The sequence below is a fragment of the Phoca vitulina genome, unplaced genomic scaffold (genome assembly GCF_004348235.1).
Source record: "Phoca vitulina isolate PV1807 unplaced genomic scaffold, GSC_HSeal_1.0 scaffold20, whole genome shotgun sequence".
NCBI lineage: Eukaryota > Metazoa > Chordata > Mammalia > Carnivora > Phocidae > Phoca > Phoca vitulina.
The window spans coordinates 3,981,022-4,001,129 of NW_022589723.1; the positions used below are offsets into that span (position 1 = coordinate 3,981,022).

Sequence of the window (20,108 nt, forward strand, 5' to 3'; positions counted from 1 at the left end):
TGGCAAGATGCCCAGTTGATTCATATATATACACACACACACACACACACACACACACATATTAGAGTAGGAGAAGCAGTGGTACAAATGGTATCAGCTCCTTCGTGGAAACAGATCTAGAAGGATCTTGGGATTTTGGAAAAGGGGACGGAAAGATGCCATGAACTTGGGAGAGGGGAAAGGAACAGGGAGACATAAGGACACAGATCACTGATTTGCTGCTCTGGGGTGTCCCGTATTCTCCGTTCTTGACTGGCACTTTGATTTTTAATGCTTGTGTTTTCCCTCCCGCTCACACCAGTTAAAAATAGAAAACTGGGCACAGGCATTCATCTCTAGAGTGGTCTTGGATTGATATGCTGAGGAGGTCTACTGATTAGATATTTGTCCGGACTGGGGAATGTTGGGCCCTCCCTGCTGAACTCCCCAACCATGTTTGGGTTGGTCTGGAGAAGAAACTGTGGGGGCAGCTGGGTGATGGAGCCAGGTGGGGGGGTCTGGCGGGGGTCATGCCCTGCCACACAGTAGGCCTTTTACAAAGAAAATGCCCGTTGATAGGATGCAAAGAGAAGAGCTGCCTCAGCTCACGCAGATGCAGAAGAGCCAAGAAAAAGGAGAGATGGGACTGGGGTACAGCCAGACAGCCCTGAGTTCAAATCCTGCTTCTATCACTTATGGTGCATTTGGTCTCAGGCAAGTCACTTCACTTCCCTGAGCCTCAATTTTCGCCTCCAAAAAAGGACACAATAACGATAACTCTTTTCTGACAAGGGTCATTAATTATCAAAATAATTAGGGGCAAGTGATAGCATCCACATAGAAGATATAAAGCAAATTGTCACTATTACAATTCAGCAACTCAGATACTCTTGGGGGCAGCAGTAGCTTTCTCTTTGGAAGAACTGGGTCAATTTCATTCATTTATTGATTCAGCAAATATTTATGGGACAAGAACTGGGCTAGTCACAGGAATATAGTGATAAGGAGAGCAGAGCTGGACAATTACAGAAAAGTCAGGGCCACTTATGGTGCATGCTGGGATGAAAAAGAAGGGAATCGTGGGGATAGTCATGAAAAGAGGGATCCAAAAGAGGGCTCAGAGAAAGCCTTCTTGAAGAATATCATTTTATTGTCTTTAAAGTAGAGTAGGACTGAAGTTCATGAACATTTGTGTGGAAGAAAGTTTCAACCTGGGAGTGGCAGATGGCAGATTGCCACATTCATGGCCATTCGCGCAAAGGGAGCTCCTGGAAAGTCCAGTGGATCACTGAGCACAGAGGCTATTGACCTGAATCCTCTGCAGATACTTCCAGGGCTCAGGAGGCCAATTCCAGCCTGCCCACCTTGGGATCAGTCTGCCCTGGTGGAGATGGGTAGGGCGGAGCACAGAGACCAGTTTCAGAAGACGATCCAACCCCTTAAAATATTTTTAGAACAGTTTCATTTCTTTCCCACCTAAAACAAAACGTATTTTCATATGCATTATATTTATGGTAAGAAAGAACACTTTTTTCCCTTAAAGCTGTATGAGAGTTCAATATCTGTTCATTGTAATACTGCTCAATTGCCACCTTTTAAAACTCCGAACCCTATTTTATATGTTTTAAAATACAAGTCAATGGGAAAGTAAGACTCAATGACTATTTTCATTTGATAAGTCTTTGAGGGGTCCGTTTAATTTGAAAATTAAGATTGGCTTCTGTCACGTTTACTTAAGTATGTAAAAATGACTTATCCTCTGTGGTGCAGTCTAGATACTCCTTTTTTAAAATTAAAAAAAAATTTAAATTTAATGAACTTAAAATTCACCCTCTTCACCATTTAGAATTGTGCAGTTCAGCAGTCTTAAGTACATTCACACTGGTGTGCAACCAATCTCCCACTTGCATTTTTGACGCAAATTTTGATGAAAGTGACTTCAAAAGCCAGGAGAGGCTGCATCCTGCAGTTTGAGAAAGACTGGTCTGTATCCTCCGAGGCAGGGAACCAATGGGGCCTCTTTTGCTAGAGGTCACAGAGCTGAGCAAAGGGAAGAGTGCGGATTCAAACTCAGGCCCCTGATTGCGCCCTGCTCTGACCACCACCCGAAATGCTTTCCCGTCTCCTCGGACTGCAGCTTCTCAGAGTGGAATATGCTAGAACCACTCGCAGCCAAATGACCTGGGCCGCCTAATAGAAATTCAACTTCCCGGATTCCACCTTGGAAGATTGAATCTGCATTTTAAGTAAGTCACCACCCCTCTTCTCAGGTGATTCACGGAGGAAGAAACTTGGCAGCTCTGTCTGGCTGTTTCTGCCCCTGCCCACGGAGCTCTGCTGAATGCTGCCCAAGCTGCCAGCCCTGGCTGGGGGCCAGCTTGGCTGACCTTGAGTGTCCCAGCGGGATGGCAAAGCAGGGGTATGTCCCCAGGGCTCTCAAGGGCCCTTGAGGCCCTTCTGGGCAGGGACAGGCCATGAGGGAAACGTGCAGGGCAAGCTGAAGGAACAGAAGGTGGGACAGTTCCCGCTGCCCTTGCCTCGAGGGAAGCTTGTTTCGTCCACCATCTGCTGGGATCTGGAAGGGAGCGGCCAGCCTCCTCCCAGCACTGGGGGATTAGCAGTCACTTATCTCAGCTGTTCCTCCATTGGAGGTGTCGCAGTATTTACAGAGAAGTCAGAAACAGACTTGAGCCACACTTAATTCCTCCCCATGAGCCCTCCCCATCTCCTCTGTGGCCTCTCCTGCATTCCTGGGGCTAGGAAGGAGGGAGAGGCTCTTTCTAGACCAGACCAGGGGTGGGGGAGCCAGCCTTCTGAAACATTTCTCTTTTCTTTCCCCTGCACATTTGTTCACTCCCACTGCCCTCTGGCTAGAGCTGGGTTTTAGTTTTCATTAAAAGAAGAAAGTGACGTGACTGTGAGGGATGCGGGGCGGCGGGGCACACATCCTGGTGCTCAGAATTCAATACCAATGCATGCCTAATCTCGGCCACATGCTTCCCCCTGTTCCACATGCAACCACCCAGGAGATTAACTCGGGGGGAGGGTAGTTCAACTCCAAATGGATTCTGCTCTTGGCCGATTCTGGCGGTGACTGCCTTCTGACATGATAGGTGATGAACCATTTAATGAGATTTTGAAAAGGAGGACAAAGCAAGGAGCAAGGGGAAAGGGGAAGCAGGAGGTAGAAGGGGGATTCTTCTGGATCTTGGAGTCACATGGGCCTAACCATCTATAAGCCGCATTTTCACTCTCTTCTTTCCCGATATAAGTCAGGGAACTCACAAAAGGATTTCTAAGAGCCTTTTTTAAATTCCTTAAAAGGACTTTGCCCTCCAAGAACGAAATGCTGATGCTCACAGGTTTCTGCTTGGAAGGTGTTCGTCTTAGCTCAGAGTTGGCTTGCTCCCCACGCCGGCAAGAACTCTATTTATGGAGTTTCAGTTTTTCAGGTGTTACCTGGGGCAAGCCTGCCTTTCCTGGAGAGCCCAGATGTGGCGTTGCGTAACCCAAGCCTGACCGCCATTCGTGCTCACACAAGTGCCAGAGAGTGCGTAGGTGAGATCTGTGAGCTCAGAGACGCGGGCTCCTTTCACTCCCCCGCATACTGTGGAGCCCATCTCCTTCCCGGGAAAGGTCAAGTTTGGGCCCACATGCGACATACGAGGATAGTAGTCAGAATACTAATCACTAACATTTACTGAGCACTTACTAGGGGCCACGCACTAGCTTGAGACTTCATACGGGGCATGGTCTGGATGAAGCTTCCTAGAGGAAGCAGGACTGACTGGCAGCTGCAGCATCTGCAAAACTGCTCTTTGATGTGACGTCACCAGCCTACACCGAGGGGCTGTGTAAGGAATACACCCCCTCTGTCCCAAACGGAGGTATTACCGCCTCTCTTGCAAAAATGCCGTCACCGGCATTCATCGGAGGACATGGTCTCGTTTATGAGCTACTTAGAAAAATGTCCGTGCTGGCTCTAGTCCCAAGAACAGTAGCACTTCCGTCAAGTACCTGGTTTGTTGTGATCCTGGAGATCCTGAATCTAGTGACTCACCAGGTTTTTCTTTTGGCAGGGGCTAAGAAAAATCTTAGAAAACCACCCATGTGGCCCAATAGTTAACATCATTACAAATCGTTATGATCCGGGGTGCCTGGGTGGCTTAGTCGGGTAAGTGTCTGCCTTCGGCTCAGGACATGGTCCCAGAGTCCTGGGATCGAGCCTGGTGTGCAGCTCCCAGCTCAGCCTGGAGTCTGCTTCTCCCTCTCTCTCTCCCTCTCCATCTCCCCCTGCTTATGTTTTCTCTCTCTCTCTCTGCCAACTAAATAAATAAATCTTAAAAAAAAAAAAAAAAAAACCTTAAAAAAACAAACAAAACCAAATTGTTAGGATCCATTTTACAACCCAGTTCGACTTTTCATTTTTTCTTTGTCTCCCATTTTTAACTTTTGTCTATCTTTGTAAGCTGCCATAAATCTTCTGTGGGACAAAACAAAGGATGAATGAACAAATAGATAAGGTTGAACTCTGGGGACAGTGGGGAAAGTATTTGAAATTGGAATCAGAGTTATCATTGATTGTACAGGTGGCCAAGAGCCCTAGAGGACTTGTAGATGTCTGTAGGTTTCTTTCATCCAGTGCAAGTACAGTATTGTGTCAGTTTTCCTCTTAACATCGTGATAGGTATAGTTGGAAACTTGGAATAATATTTCCTCCACTACAAAAATAAGATGTGCTAATTGTGGCAAACGAGACAACATGACCAGAAAAGTACAAAGGAAATGACACGTCTGGTTGAGTTTTTTAAGGCCTATATCTTAACCTCCCTAAAATAAAACTAAATGTGATATAAAATTCATGAGGCCTTGGCTTCCATATCTACTTAACAGCCGCTGGACTGAAGAAAGCCAGCCTCCTATTCTGGTGGTTTGCAAGAATGTCCACTTGTTCTTCAAAGAGAGACATGCAATGCAAGGAATTTACATTTAAAGCATTTCTTGGTTTTACTTTCGTAATCTAAATTATCCCTGGTCAACAGCTGGAACCAAAGAATGCCAAGTTGGGAGCAGGGTCTGCCCATGAAACTCCACCATCCATATCTCATATATTTCAGAGGGCAGGTGGTAGTTTCCAACTCAGCTGTCGAACTCTTTCAAAACTGCCGTCTAAAAGCAGAGATCCACTGCTAACATAAAACTAAACCATATAAATATGTTGCTGAGCGCTTTGTCTTCATGTGGGGGGTTGGAGAGCAGCTGTTTTGGGGAACATGTTTACAGCGATTGTATGATCAGTATTTCCAAGTTCCTCTTGGTTAAGACTACAGATAACCAATTCACTTCTCCCTCACAGCCTCTAATTTAATTTCAGAAATTAGGAAAGTAATAAAGACAAAGGCTTTGCCTAAAGCCAGTGATCTGTATTAACTCGGGGAAGGAAACAGAGAGCGTGCCTCCAAAATAAAAACAACTGAAAAGCCCTCCCAAGTCCTTACTTGAGTGTGAATGCCAGCACTCACATAAATAACTAGGACTAGGTGCTTCTGACCTTTCAGAGACAAGAACCAGGCTGCGATAACTGAGAAGGGAAAAGAATCAGCCATTAAACCATGATGTGGGGGGTACCTGGGTGGCTCAGTTGTTAAGCGTCTGCCTTCGGCTCAGGTCATGATCCCAGGGTTCTGGGATCGAGCCCCGCATCGGGCTCCCTGCTCAGCGGGAAGCCTGCTTCTCCCTCTCCCACTCCCCCTGCTTGTGTTCCTGCTCTCGCTGTGTCTCTCTCTGTCAAATAAATAAATAAAATCTTAAAAAAAAAAATAAACCATGATGTGGCTTTGAAAAATGATCAGAAAGATCTCGGGCATGACCCAAAGGATGTAACAGAGTAAGGTATTGTATCACCAAAGAAATACCTGCAAGAACTGGGTAGACCTCAGGTGAGAACATTCTTTATGGATGAACAAGAAGGGTGTCCCCTGTTCAGTTAAATTCTATTTGAGTATGCAATTTTCCGGGGAGAGATTCTAGCTGCTGTTTAATATTAGAGCTCAATATTTCTAACTGCCACAAAAGATTCATGCCAGGTTCATCGCCCCACCAGTGGATACAGCCATCTTCTTTCTGGGTCCTCTGTCCAATGAGAAGAGAGTCCAGAGCTCTTCTTCAGAGGTACAAAAAGGGACCCCTGTAACCCTACACCAAGCTGATCCTTTAGACTGGTGTAATCAGTCATTTGTGGTGTCCACCCGAGGATCACACCCTTATGCTGCTGGCTCAAGATGGTGGGTGGGGGTGAGGAGAGGGGGCAGGGAGATGGCAATGGGGGAGTGACCTACAACTCCTCTACCCTTCCCATGAAACCCAACAACGTTAAAGCAGAAACACATATAGATACTGGCATAAGGACTGACGCTTTGCTTTCACACTGGGCAGTAGAAAACCTAGGGTAAGCTGTGCTCATTTCGTCCAACTCAGAGACGTGGGCCCCAAAATAGTAATGGGAAAGTCAAAACTGATCCCAGGAAGCAGAAAGCTTTATTAGAATGGCTCCAGTGTTCTAGAAGTGCCCACACTTCAGGCTTAAATATCAAACCCTAAAATATTGTTCCATAACTTATAACTTTATGTAGTCCGATCTTTCTTTGATCTGGAAGCTCACCTTTATTCTGACTACATATGAAAAGTTAAATGCTAAGTTTGCCTACTTTCTCACCTGGAACATACTTGTGTGAATCAGAATCAGTCATGAGTAGATTTATTGCTTCTACTTCCTAGATTTCATAGAGATGTCACATGGATAGGTGGAGTACACCTTTCCAAAGCCTCTGAGTCAGTCACAATCACATAGACAGGGTTTCAAAACCTTAAGGTTGGTGTTGAGCAGCATCTAAGAATGAACAGATGCCCTTTGTTTCTTCAGATATTTGTGGGTGGAGAAGCTCCAGGTAACATTTTATAATGTCACCACACTGAGACTTTGATACATCTGAATATACCTTTTCCCCCCAAATGTGGCATGCTAGAAAAACATAGTGCCTGATTGGCAGAGCCCATGTCATTTCCAGGAAAGTATCTTTTACCCTCCTTGTCTCTCTGAACGGTGTTTTAAATTCTCAGCATCAACCAAAAAAAGCATCCTGTTCTCGGTGACTGGCTTTGAACAAAGGGTTTTAAATAATTTCCCTGGGAAATTCAGGCTTGTCTTCACCTATGTGGAAACTCAAATATGTCCTTAGTCTCCCATTTTACAAATCACTTAGCAAAATTTTTCAGATGAAGAAATTCATTGATTTGAAAAAGCATTATTTTTAAATAGAATCAAAGTAGTGATGCTTATTGTGCAAATGTAGCTATGAACAGGAGGAAAAATCCAATTTTGTAGCTAACTGGGGTTCCCTTGAAATCAAGATGTGGCTTATTCAATCTGCCCATTTAATCAATATTTATTAAATGCCTTCTCTGGGTAAGGTGTTGTACCATGTGGAGCCAAGAATACTACAATGAGTGAGACAATGCCTGCACACCAAGAAAATGCGTACATTATGTTAGATGGTACATGAACTCCACCATCCACCACAAAGACCTGTGTTAAGCAGCATACAAAGGTATTTCACCAAGGCGGGAAGGCGTTGGAAAGAGGGAGAGAGTCCTTGTCATGGCGCTTGGGCAAGGCTTCATAGTCTATGGGTTTTGAGCTGAGCCTATATAGACTAATGGACTCAACATTACCCAACGATACCCAACTCACACCAGTTTGGCATCATTTTGTAAATGAGTTTAGAGGGGGACAGGACTACTGAAGGCCAGGATTCGAAGATTTAAGAAAACAACAACAGAACTGGAACTTTAGTATAAAACTGGCAAGCTTAGGTATATTGTGCTATGTTTGTGTAATGAGTTTCTTTACTAATCATTGTTCAAAAAAGTGAAGCACACAGACGAAGGTCCGTTGTTCCCTCTTGGAATAGTGTGTTCAACAGGCAGGCATTGAATGCCCGCTACACAGCCCATGCTGTACTTTGAGACGGTTCCATGTAAAGTCTGAAATAAGCACACTACTGAAGTCGTCTCTGAAATAGCCTTTGCAAGTGCAAAGTGTGTGCGTGTGCCTGTGCGTGTGTTTTAAAGGGCAGCCACGTCTTTCTCTTCATGCATTGAAAGCTGGAACAGACTTGAGAGAGAGTTCTTCCCCACTTACCCCACCTCATTTCCCATGATTGATCGTAAAAATCTCCTGGGACTGAGAAGTTTCAAATTTGCTTGTATGTAGAGAAAACTTTGACTGCTGAAGCCTCTTTCTAAAAATCTAACCAAACACACCAAAACTGTTAACAGAGGGAGGGTGTTGAAGGGCAAGAGAGCAAGGGACCTGTTACATTTCCCATTTTATATTTATGTATTAATATTTTTCCAGAAGCATGTATTAATTTTTATAAATATCAGAAAGGAGGAAAACAATCTAATTTAACATCCTCTTGCTTAAAGTCTGGCACGTTTTCGTCTTGCTTACCCAGCTGGGGGTTTCTACATAATAACCTCCACATACTTGAAGAAAGATATTGCATCTCCGAGAGATGTTTAGGATCTTTTTCACCAGTGGTGTTACTTTTACTTTTTTAAAGATTTTATTTATTTATTTGAGAGAGAGAGAGAAAGAGAAAGAGCATGAGCTGGGGGAGGGCAAAGGGAGAGGGAGAGGGACTAGCAGACTCCCCACTGAGTGTGGAGCATGACACTGGGTTCAACATGTGGCTCAATGCAGGGCTACACATGTGGCTCAATCCCAGGACCCTGAGATCATGACCTGAGCTGAAATCAGAGGCTTAACCGACTGAGCTACCCAGTGCCCCCAGTGAAGCTGTTTTTAAAAACTGTCTTCATATTTGGGGCACCTGGGTGGCTCAGTCATTAAGCGTCTACCTTCGGCTCAGGTCATGATCCCAGGGTCCAGGGATTGAGCCCCGGATAGGGCTCCCTGGTCAGCGGGAAGCCTGCTTCTCCCTCTCCCACTCCCCCTGCTTGTGTTCCCTCTCGCTGTGTCTCTCTTTGTCAAATAAATAAATAAAATCTTAAAAAAAACCCAACTGTCTTCATATTTGGTTAATCATCTAACTCTGCTTCAAGATACCTATGTGAAATAAAATCTCTTTTAGCCAGATTGGTATTGTATTTTAGCCAGATTGGTTAGGTATTGGGTTTCTGACACAGTGGAAAACAACCTTTGCTTGGAGAATTAAACTCATCTAAATACACCCACACAAAACTACAGAGAAGATAATGTCATTTCCCTTGATGCTTCAGAAGTTATTTACAGAATATTCTCATCTTGAACACAAATTCTTGTCACACACACACACACATCTACATATCAGACATAGAATATTGACAGAGAATACTGAGCTAGACTGAAGTTATAACATCTTGAAAAGTTGCTTACATGAGTTAACTGTTGGCATCAGCATACCTGTTAGCTATTTATTTCTCTTAAAAATCAAGTACAGATCAGACCTCTGGTTCTAGCCAAGATGGAGCACCCTATTCCTTCCAGGTGCTCCCTGTTACAACTGTGGACATAATATATCAAACAAACATAGGAAGATTCAAAGGAGGAAAGAAGAAGGTGGACTGCCTGGCGACTTTGGGACTTGAGAAACAACATGGTGATGAGTCTAGGTTTCCTTACTTCCTCCCATATAGCCCAGGCTGGGAGCTAGAGTAGCCTCCGTCCTGGAATCGCCAATAGGCATGGATAAAGTAAGCTACAAGAAAAATCTGTTCCTTCTAGTCAGAGAACCGACAAAGGACTGGCCCCCCCACGGAAAGCCTTTTTGGCCACCTGCCCTACTCTGGCCAAACATTAATGCCCTAATAGGAAAACTGCATCGCCCTCTCCCTAGTTTCAATGGGGCAGAATAGGGAGCTGATCATCCTCCCCACCCACCACCCCCGCAGAATCAGGGGGTGGTGCTCTGGGTCTGCTCAGTTGTGTTTGTGGGACTGAGGGACCGATCTTCCGTTTTCTGCCAGTTGGAAGCAGGCGGTGCTCCTCACCTGCCACCAGGGTGGCGTCAGCAGGCTGGCAATGAAGGTTCCTTGTGGTGGAACGCTTCTGTATTTTGGTGGCCATATGAATCTGTGTGTGCAGTAAAATGGCCTTGCACTAAATGGACACACAGACATATACGGAAACTGGGGATATCTGAATGCAGTTGATGGGATATATCAATGTCAATTTGCTAGTTGTGATATTGTACTCTAGTTATACAAGTTGTTATCATGGGGGGAGAACTGCATGAAGGTCTATGGGATCTCTGGATTGTTTTGTACAAGTGCATGTGAATCTACAATTATCTCAAACTGCAAAAGTATTAAAAATCAAGTATAGGTTGTACAAAAAATTCAGTTTTTTTTAGTTTTCCAGTCAGTTTGAGTCTGAGTGAATTAGTTCTTATATCCAGGTGATCATAATTGATGAAATTTACATAGATGCACTAAATATATCAAATGCCCTATATTTATAGCAGGAGTACCGGCTGGATAGTTCTGGCATGTGGAGTTAGGCGCTGCTGGGCTGACGAGTTTCCAAGGTCCACGGGCATGTTGATGACTCAGGTGCCGATGACAGTAGGCAAACTACAGGGTGATGAAAGAGCCCAGCAGGAGAACTGATACCTACTTAAGGTGGAATCTGGCACAGTGAGCGGACTCAGCATGGTAGCCGTTGACACCATCCCAAAAGAAACTACTCCAGGAGCAGGTGAACACTTTGAACCAAAAAGCATATTTTGCAAACAAAGAGAGCTGCCCCACACCACTTGGTACCTGAAGGCCTCAGCTGGGAGCACATGGTAACAGAACAGAACATAAAGGACGGGAAGTTCGTTTCCTGCTCTGGTCCAGATCCACAGCTGAACAGCGACCGAGGCTTAGCCTGAGACGCAGCACTGGAAGGTGGCCATGAGGCCTGGCTGTTGGCAGCTGGGAGGAAGGGGCAAAGGCCGTGCAAATGATGGCCAGAGTGGATGGGGCACGGCAGTGGCCAGAGTAGCACAGACCATACTTTACCTTGAGTGTCTGTAAGATGCCCCCCAGGGACTCTTGGAAATGTCAAAGAGGCGGGAACCTCAAAAAGACAGGAGCGTGTGAACACAGGGAACAGTGATACTCAGTTTTACAGATAGAGGTTATCAAGCAAACACAAATCTAGGCCAGTTGTTCTCAACCTTGGCCACACATGGGGCTGGGGTCGGGGAGAGACAGCGTTGGAGTACGGGGCCTGCCAAAAAAGAGTGACCCTGGTAAACAGTCCAGGCCGTCAGCTGAGACCCACAATAAGCTCCACCTTAGGGGGTAAGAGAGATGGACAGTAATCAGACTTTGAGTCAGCTCAATCCCAAGATAGTGTAAAGTGATTGGCCTTAACCTGTCTGCCAAAATCAAAAGGAAACACCCTCTGGAGGAATCTAACATCCTACACAGCTTTAAGTTATCTCTGCAGTTTTTTGTACACCATGTCTGGTACATACATATACATAAAGGAGTACTTGGCAAGACCACGCAATTGAAAACCCACAAGAAAAAAATGGGCAATGGAAGGAGACCATAGGGAGCTCTGGATACTGAACTTATCTGACCTACATGTTAGATATGTTTTTAAAAAACTGACTAATATGCTCAAGAAAATAAGCGGCAAAATAGAAAATTTCATCAAGGAATCGGAATCTTTTTAAAAAGAATCATATGAAAATTTAAAGCTAAACATATAACAAATTAATAACTCAATAGATGATTTTAAGAGCAGATTGACACAGTTAGAGAGGATCAGTGAGTTTTAGGGTGGGTCAGTAGAATATATTCAGGTTAAAGCAAAGAGAACGAAAGAATACATGGCTGGTTTAACATTTAAAATTCAGTTCAGGGGCGCCTGGGTGGCTCAGTCATTAAGCGTCTGCCTTTGGCTCAGGTCATGTTCCCAGAGTCCTGGGATCAAGCCCCACATCGGGCTCCCTGCTCAGCGAGAAGCCTGCTTCTCCCTCTCCCACTCCCCCTGCTTGTGTTCCCTCTCTCTCTGTGTCTCTCTCTGTCAAATATATAAAATCTTTAATAAAAAAATAAATAAAATTCAGTTCATATAATTCAGCACATTAACAGAACATAGCAGAATGATCATATGATCTGTCCAATATGCGGAAAACACATTTGATAAAAGTTAACGTCTATTCATAATAAAAACTCTTAGCAAACTAGAAATAGAAGGAAAATCCTTAATCTAATAAGGAGTATCTACAATAAATCTACAACATTATATTTTATCTCTTGTTCCCTGAGATTGTGAGGAAGACCACAGATGTCAGCTATCATCACTTCTATTTTACATTATCCCAGTGCTCTTCAACAGTGCAGGAAGTCAAGAAATATAAATAAAAGGTATAAGAATTGGAAAGGAAGAAACAAAGCTGTCATTAATAGTGAGTGTAAAAAATTCAAAAAGGATTTATAGCCAAACTATTCAATTTAATAACTGAATATAACAAAGTGAATGAAGGGACAAAATACAAGTTAACTTTATCTTTACATGCTAACAATAAACAAGTGAAAAGATAACATTTGAAATATACCATCTAAAATAGCACCAGAAAACATCCGTACCTAGGATTAAATCCAGCTAACGATACATAAGACAGCTACAGATAAAACTACAAAATATTAGTGCAATAAGTTAAAGAAGACCTAAGTAAATGGAGAGACACGTCATGTTTATGAGTCAGAAGATTCAACATTATAACAGTCAGTTCAACCTAAATTGATTTTTAGATTCAATGCAATCCCTTCAAATTACTAGCAGTGCGTGTGTGTACAGAAATGCTTATTCTAAAATTATACAGAAATGCAAAGAGCCAAGAATGGCTAAGATAACCTTAAAGAACAACAAAGCTGAAGGACATACACTACTGGATAGCAAGAGTTATGATAAAGCCAAGATAATAGAGTGCTGCATTTGTGCAACTTTAGACAAATAGTTCAGAAACTGACCCACACATAAATGTATAATTGATTTTGACAAATGCCAACTTGAACAATACTGAGGAAGTGATGATCTTCTTAATAAATGGTTCTGGATCAGTCGGATAATCATATGAAGAAAACGATGAATCTTGACCTCCTCTCACACCATATGCAAATTTCAATTCTAAGCAAATTGTAGATCTAAATGAGTGAGTTGAAAGAATTAAGTTCTTAGAATATAACAGGATAATATATTGATTACTTTGGAATAGGCAAAGATTTCTTTCTTTTTTTTTAAGATTTTTAATTTATTTATTTGAGAGAGAGAAAGCAGAGAGAGAGCACACACAAGCGGGGCGGCAGGGAGAATGCTCAATCTCTGGACCCTGGGATCATGACCTGAGCTGAAGGCAGACACTTAACCGACTGAGCCACCCAGGCACACCTAGGCAAAGATTTCTTAAACAGAAAACACTAACTCTACAGAAATAACAAGAACTTCGCTTCAACAAAGAATCTATTAGGGGAGAAAACACTGGGGAGAAAATATTTGCAATACATACATCCCACAAAGGGCTTAGATTCAGGCTATATAAAGAATTCCTATAAATCAAGAAAAAGACAGACAAGCCAATATAAAAATGGACAAAAGACTTACAGAGGCACTACACAAAAGAGGATATCCAAGCAGCCAATCAACATTTGAAAGTACACTCAGTCTCAATAGCAACAGGAAATGCAAATTAAAATTAAAATGAGCTGGGTGCCTGGGTGGCACAATCAGTTAACCCTCCGACTCCTGGTTTTGGCTCAGGTCGTGATCTCAGGATCCTGAGCTCAGCCCCGTGTGGAGCCCCACACTGGGCTCCACACTCAGCAGGGAGTCTACTTGAGACTCTCCCTCTCCCTCCACCCCACCCCGCCACACTCTCTCTCTTTCTCTCTCTAAAATAAATAAAAATAAAACTTAAAAAAATAAAATAAAAATTAAAATAAGCTGCCATCACAGAGAGTAGGATGACTAAAATCTAAAAGACAGACAATACCAAATGTAGTGAAGGAAGTGACATATTAACATAACATTTGCCTTGTTCTCTATCCCTTGACTTCAGAATTTTACCTCTTTAGCCAGATAACCCTACCAATTTAATCTCCAAGACTATTTCTTGCTTTCTCTCTCCCTCTTTCTCTCTCTCTCTGCCCAGAATATCATCTCTAATCTTTCCTGCCAAATCATGTTTCTCCTTTTCTTCTAATCTCTGTCGGCATTCCCCTTTAAAAAATCTTTCCAGCCCAACGCCAAGCCAACTTGACTTCCAAAGCAAGAATAAAGTCCTTCCTGTGCCTTCATCCCCAACCAGTTTCTGCTCTCCCCAGCTCCCATCTTCTAAGCAGATACAGGTTGCTTGTTCTATGTATATGGAGATCATAAACACATGAGCTTCAGTCAGGTGTCTTTAATATCCTCTCAGTGCTTACCCTTTCTCTCCTTTCGAAATTTAGGCTTCCAAAGGCCAGGAACCATAGTGTATATCTCCCCCAAAGCCTACTAATGAGTGACAATATTGAGTGTGTAAAGCTAAGAAAAGTGAAATGTCTTTAAGAACTTTATCTTACCCGTTTTTAAAAGGAACGATTATTCTATATTTTGATTATTAAGAGTGCTTGCATGCAAAAAACAAACAAAAACAAAAACCTAGGAATTTGGCTCTGAGAAACAAAGGATTATATATTTTCTGAGCAATGAACTGAGGGAGAATTCTCATCCCGTGACAAATTCTGTTGTTACATTGGAAAAAAAAAATTAAGGTCCCTGTAAACTACGGAAAGGAAAGAAAGAGATACATAGCTTCTGCCGTGGGCTTAGGGTACTTACGTATAACACCTTGTCAATACAACGGAAAACAACGTAACCTTGGCCAAAAAAGGAGGGAAATTTTGCCAGTGTATCAGAGACCTATGCTGGACTTGTCACTCTGCCCTGCCTTCACACTCAGATTCCGATCCTGTGCTGATTTATGGATTTTCTCTAGTAGAAAATAGGATGTGAGTCTCACCTACCCAAGTGAATTTGAGATACTTGATTTAGAAAATACATGGAAACAGGGATAAAGAGCAACCAACTCACAACCAAACTTCTTTTCATTAAAGTGTCAGCAAGTCTTCAAAACTGATGTCTCATATTTCATGTAAATGAAAAGAAAGCCAGATGACACAAGGCCAGGAAAATAAACACCATGCTTATAATTAGAGGCTCTTTTCAGAGATCTGATCACGTCCATGTGTGATAGGATAGAGTGTGAACATTTTGTGAGGCACCGGGAGGTTAAAAAAAAAAAAATCCTCCCTTCAAGGAAAAAGCCCACATGATCGGGACAGCCTGCTACCCTGTGCTGCCGTAGGTCCTGGAGTGTCCTGGAGCGTCCTGGAGTGGCAGGGAAGGTCGCTGTGAATATTTGTGCTGCTCCCTTCTCCCCAGATCTGTTCAACTAATTAGAGACTCCTTTGGGATTATCAAGATATTTATTTTTCCCTCTACCCCAGTAAGGGTAAGCTTATTGTGTTATTAACGCACCTTATTCTCAGTTACTTAAATTAGGTTTTCTGCAATTTGATCATCCAAAGCAAAGATTTAGATTGGAACCAAAGCCAGTCGGTCCTTTCGGCTGGGTTGAGCTGGAGGCCTGATGAAAGAAGGGGCTCTGGTACCATTGCTATTTCTCAATGTCTAGTTTTAGAACAAAGCGACAGAGAAGAGTGCAAGCTAGCACAGGAGAGGCATACTTGGAAGACTACTGAGGAATTTGACAGTGGAGAGGAAATTTACAAAGGGGAAAAACATGTATTATTCTTATCAAGTGTCTTTATGCAAGTGACTGTTAACTGTCCTGTTGCCATAGCAAGAACTCTGCACCTCCTAATATTCATTTGAAGAAAGTATAAAACACAATCCCCAAGGACTTTGTCCAGTCTGTGTTGAATGGTGAAAGATGTTACGACAGGCTGGAGTGATCAGGGAAGGCTTCCTAGAAGAGGTAGTATTTGGTCTTAAGGTCTGAGTAGAGTGCACCAGGAGGACAGGAAAGAGAATGGCATCCCAAACAAGAGGCACAGAAAAAGCAAAGCCACAGAGTTGCGAAAGGTCAAGATGCTTTTAATGGAAGCTAATGAAAGTAGCCTGGCTGAAGCAGAGACATTCAGGGATATTAAATACATGTATTATTAAATACACTTAACAGTTTAATTAAAAGGAAAGAGCTGCAGTCCAATGGTACACTTCTTTATCAGAAACTTGTTTTTCAACCAGAGGTAATGATAATACCAAAAGTATAAGGGTAAATCTAAGCCACCAGAACTATCATTATTATTTTTAAAGATTTTATTTGTTTATTTGAAAGAGAGCAAGAGCAAGCAGGGGGAAGGAGGGGGACAAGTAAGCAGGATCTGCACTGAGCACGGAGCCTGATGTGGGGCTCGATCTCAGGACCCCAAGGTCATGACTTTGAGCTGAAATCAAGAGTCAGACACCTCATGGACTGAGCCACCCAGGCGCCGCTATCATTATGATTATTAAATGCAATATCCATGTGATTCAGAAAAAGCCCCCACCCTGGATGAACCCATCATCCACATTGTCTAGGCTTATATCCCAGCAAATGAAAACTTACAGAGACATCTTACCCCATGGAGCAACAGCTCCCAGTCATCTTCCTATGTTTCTCTAGTCCGTTCAGAATTTTATTCTCCACATTATTTCACACCTTTTCCATCCTTTTTGAACCTTCAGTGAACTTCCACTCTTTTTTTTTTTTTTTTTAAACTTCCACTCTTGAGACAGAGCTGTGAAAAGGAATTTTAGAAATGGAGGTGTAGGATGAATCCTGGTCACTACCAGGAGTTTGAAATGGGATATCTCTGGCAACGTTTTCTAGCATCACTTTTTTAGGACTTCACTTGTCTTTTCCTCTCCTGAATTTCTCCTTCTATACTTGACACATACTAACTCCAGGGTTTTCTTCTTTGACTTATCTACTCTCTCACAATGGATTTGTAGTGTTTGTAGACTCTTGTAGTATAATTACTCCCACCATGGCCAATTTCAAGCTACCACCAGCTTGAAATATTTAACAGCCAACCCGAGAGTCTGGGAGCCGGTTCTAGCTCTGTGGGCTCCCTGAGTTGTGCTGTGCTTCTTTTTCCTCACACAGCTCTTCCTGTGGGCCTCTACTCTCTGGCTTTTGTAGGGATTTTGTGCTTGATAATAGGGTGACAACAGCCAGGATCAGCTAGCTGTCTGAGTGTCCTTAAATCACTCACCTTAGACCTATGGGCTGCTAAACCACATATTCTCCTGTTCCACGCGTTAGGGCTCACCTCTCATGAAGTTCCATATTCTAGCAAGACTTAGGGAAGCACAACAAGCATCAAAAAGCCTCTTCCATCTTCCACAAAATTCTGGTTTCTTAGCATTCCTGGTTCCTGGGCATAGTTCTTTTGCATGCTTGACAAGAGGTAACTCCCCTCTCTTATGCATTCCCCTTCAGTGCTTGATAAACATCAGTGTGTATGCAAATACCTGGGTATCTTGTTAAAATGCAGATCAGAATTCAGGAGTGAGGTGGGCTCTGAGAGTGAATTTTTAACAAGTTCAGAGACCATGTGTGTGCTGCTAGTCCAACGACTACACTTTGAGATCAGACTTGATACCCTCTAAGGCCATTCCCAACTCTGGTTGGAGAACGCGGTTGCTCACCCCAAGAGGAGTCTTGATTCTCTGCCTGTTGGGCAGGGCTTTTCATCTGCACTCAACAGTTCCGAGGACTCCAGTGGGCTCTCCCAGCCTCTCAGGTCTGCGACCCCACTGCCCTCATCTTTTGCCATAGCTTGACTCAGTTCTCAACTGCATCCCATCCTGGCAAAGTCAGTATCCTCTGCTCTTCACATGGTCATCTTCAAAGCATCTCTCCTGCCCACCCTTTCTTTCCCAGCAACTCACTTCCCTTCCCAGCTCATCCTCACTTCCCAGGCTAACACTCCCTGCCTCCAGGTCCCCAATCTAGTTTCAGCAGTGCACTTAACACATGTGCATTTTTAATTGGGTCTCTTTATGTGGTATCATTTTTCCATTTGTGTTCTCGTGCACATAATGTCTATTTACACCCTCTCTTGAGACTTCAAGAATAGACGTCATGACTTTTCTCTCTCTTTCCCTCTTCTCCAAGTCACATAGGTCACCCCAGGGAAACGACATTCACAAGTATCAACTAGTGTCTTCTGGTGTCTCATCTTCCCTATTCCTCTCTAAGTCCTTCCTTGACTAAGTGATGCACCTTTCTCTATGTTGCAACCTTCTTTTTCCTCTCTCCTGTAATATCATATAGACCCAAACCATCTCAGCTTCGTCATATGAGGGAGCATAGAATTAAGAGTCCAGACATTGGGTGACAAGGTCCTGCCTGAGCTCAAATTCCACTTTCACCTTTTATTAAATATGCAAGTTCAGGTAGGTGATTTTGCCAGTCTAAAATTGTTTCTTTGTAAAAAAGGGAATAGCATGAACAAACTAATTGCAACAGTCTCCTACAGTCAGGAGGGCACTGGCCCTCGGGGAGGCTTCGTGGCTTGTGACCTTGCTTGCCAGGCAGCCACAGTCTCAGATAAAGTGGTTTAGGGCCCACTTATTTTTTAATCATGAGGAATTTAGAGTAGCTCAACATCAAGCAGGACCTCATATTCTTGTTCTATTAATAGTGCCTGGGTTCTGGCTTGATTCTTGGGACCTTATTGCCCAGATCCTGGCTTGATTCTTGGGACCTTATCGCCCAGATCCACAACTGGTTTTTATCCTCATAAGTTGCTGGATAATGTTGTACTTTTTCTCCTGAGTCCTCCCATTCATTTATCTATCTACTGTGCATCTGCTAGTATTCTAGAAACAAAGGTTTAAATCCTCCTCTTGAGTCCTATTCTCAAGCCTGGGTCTCTTCTTTCCACAGCCAGATTTCCCTAATGACAACTATTGAGCAAGTGACACCTCTTATCACTTTCAGGTGAGGCTTCCCACTCCTCCAGGAGCAAAAGTTCAAGATATCAACACACTCCATGGCTGAAGGTCTCCAAGAAAGATGCAACTCACACAGGCACTGGATAGAACAATGCGTTATTCCCACAGAGAAGAGACAGAGCAAGATCAGCTTCAGTTGTGGGTACTGGTCCCTCATGGCCAGCAGATCTCATCCTGCAGCTGATGCAGGGGATGGTCTGCAGGCATCCTTCTCCTGCTGCGAGACAAGGACCCGATTCCCTCCACACCAGCAATGGATAGAATAGTGGGGTTGACCAGGTACTGTATGACACACAGACTTAAGCAGAACAAAGAAGTGCACATTTAGTCTAAAATAGGAAAAGATATTCCCACATGATGTGATAAGCTCAGCATAAGCTCAGCACAAGCTATAGGACCCTGAGATCATGACCCGAGCCAAAATCAAGAGTCAGAGACACTCAACCGACTGAGCCACTCAGGCACCCCTCCTCTCCCTAATTTTTAATTAGATTTGTTTTTTGTTGTCGTTTGCTTATTTTGCTGTTGAGTTGTATAGAACTGCATTTAAAAATTATTTAAGTTGTATGGAAATGCATAGTAATGTGAATAGTCATACAGGAGAGAAAATTTGGCTATAGGGGTAAAAGGAAAGAGAAAGACACATGCTGTTTCTGCAGGACATGCTATAGACCACCAAGCCGGATTAAACATAAAGGTAATATTTTTGTAATATAGGTTATAAAACTGGCAAAAAGACCAATTCTAGTAAAAGATGTAACTATGAAATATCTGCTAGAAATCAAATTCTTTTCAAAGTAGTAAATCAGATGCATTTTCACTTGCTTTGCTAATATAATAAAACTACAAAACCCAAAGATTGTGTGGAAAGGGGGAGGAATCAAAGCTAATAGTTATCTTCTTATTAGAAAGTTTTGAAAATATGGGAGGAACTGAATGAATTGAATTGAATTGAACTGGAGAATGCACAGATTTGCAAGCAACAGACTAGAAAGCTGGATCTAGGTAGAGTTTTTCTGTAATAGTCTTATAAAAATCAGTTAGATCACTGTTAGAG

At 43.0% G+C, this 20,108-nt stretch overlaps 1 long non-coding RNA gene across 2 annotated transcripts in view; it reads left to right on the plus strand.

The window, feature by feature from the left end:
* The window catches only part of LOC116640749, a 79,926-nt gene that overhangs the window by 32,980 nt on the left and 26,838 nt on the right, over positions 1 to 20,108 (plus strand). The window contains exon 6 of one of the 2 annotated variants that reach the window (XR_004301053.1): positions 19,038 to 19,480. The exons of the other annotated variant lie outside the window; for it this stretch is intronic. This is a non-coding gene — a long non-coding RNA (uncharacterized LOC116640749). Of the gene's footprint in view, positions 1 to 19,037; positions 19,481 to 20,108 lie in introns of those variants that run through there. 2 annotated transcript variants of the gene reach the window in all.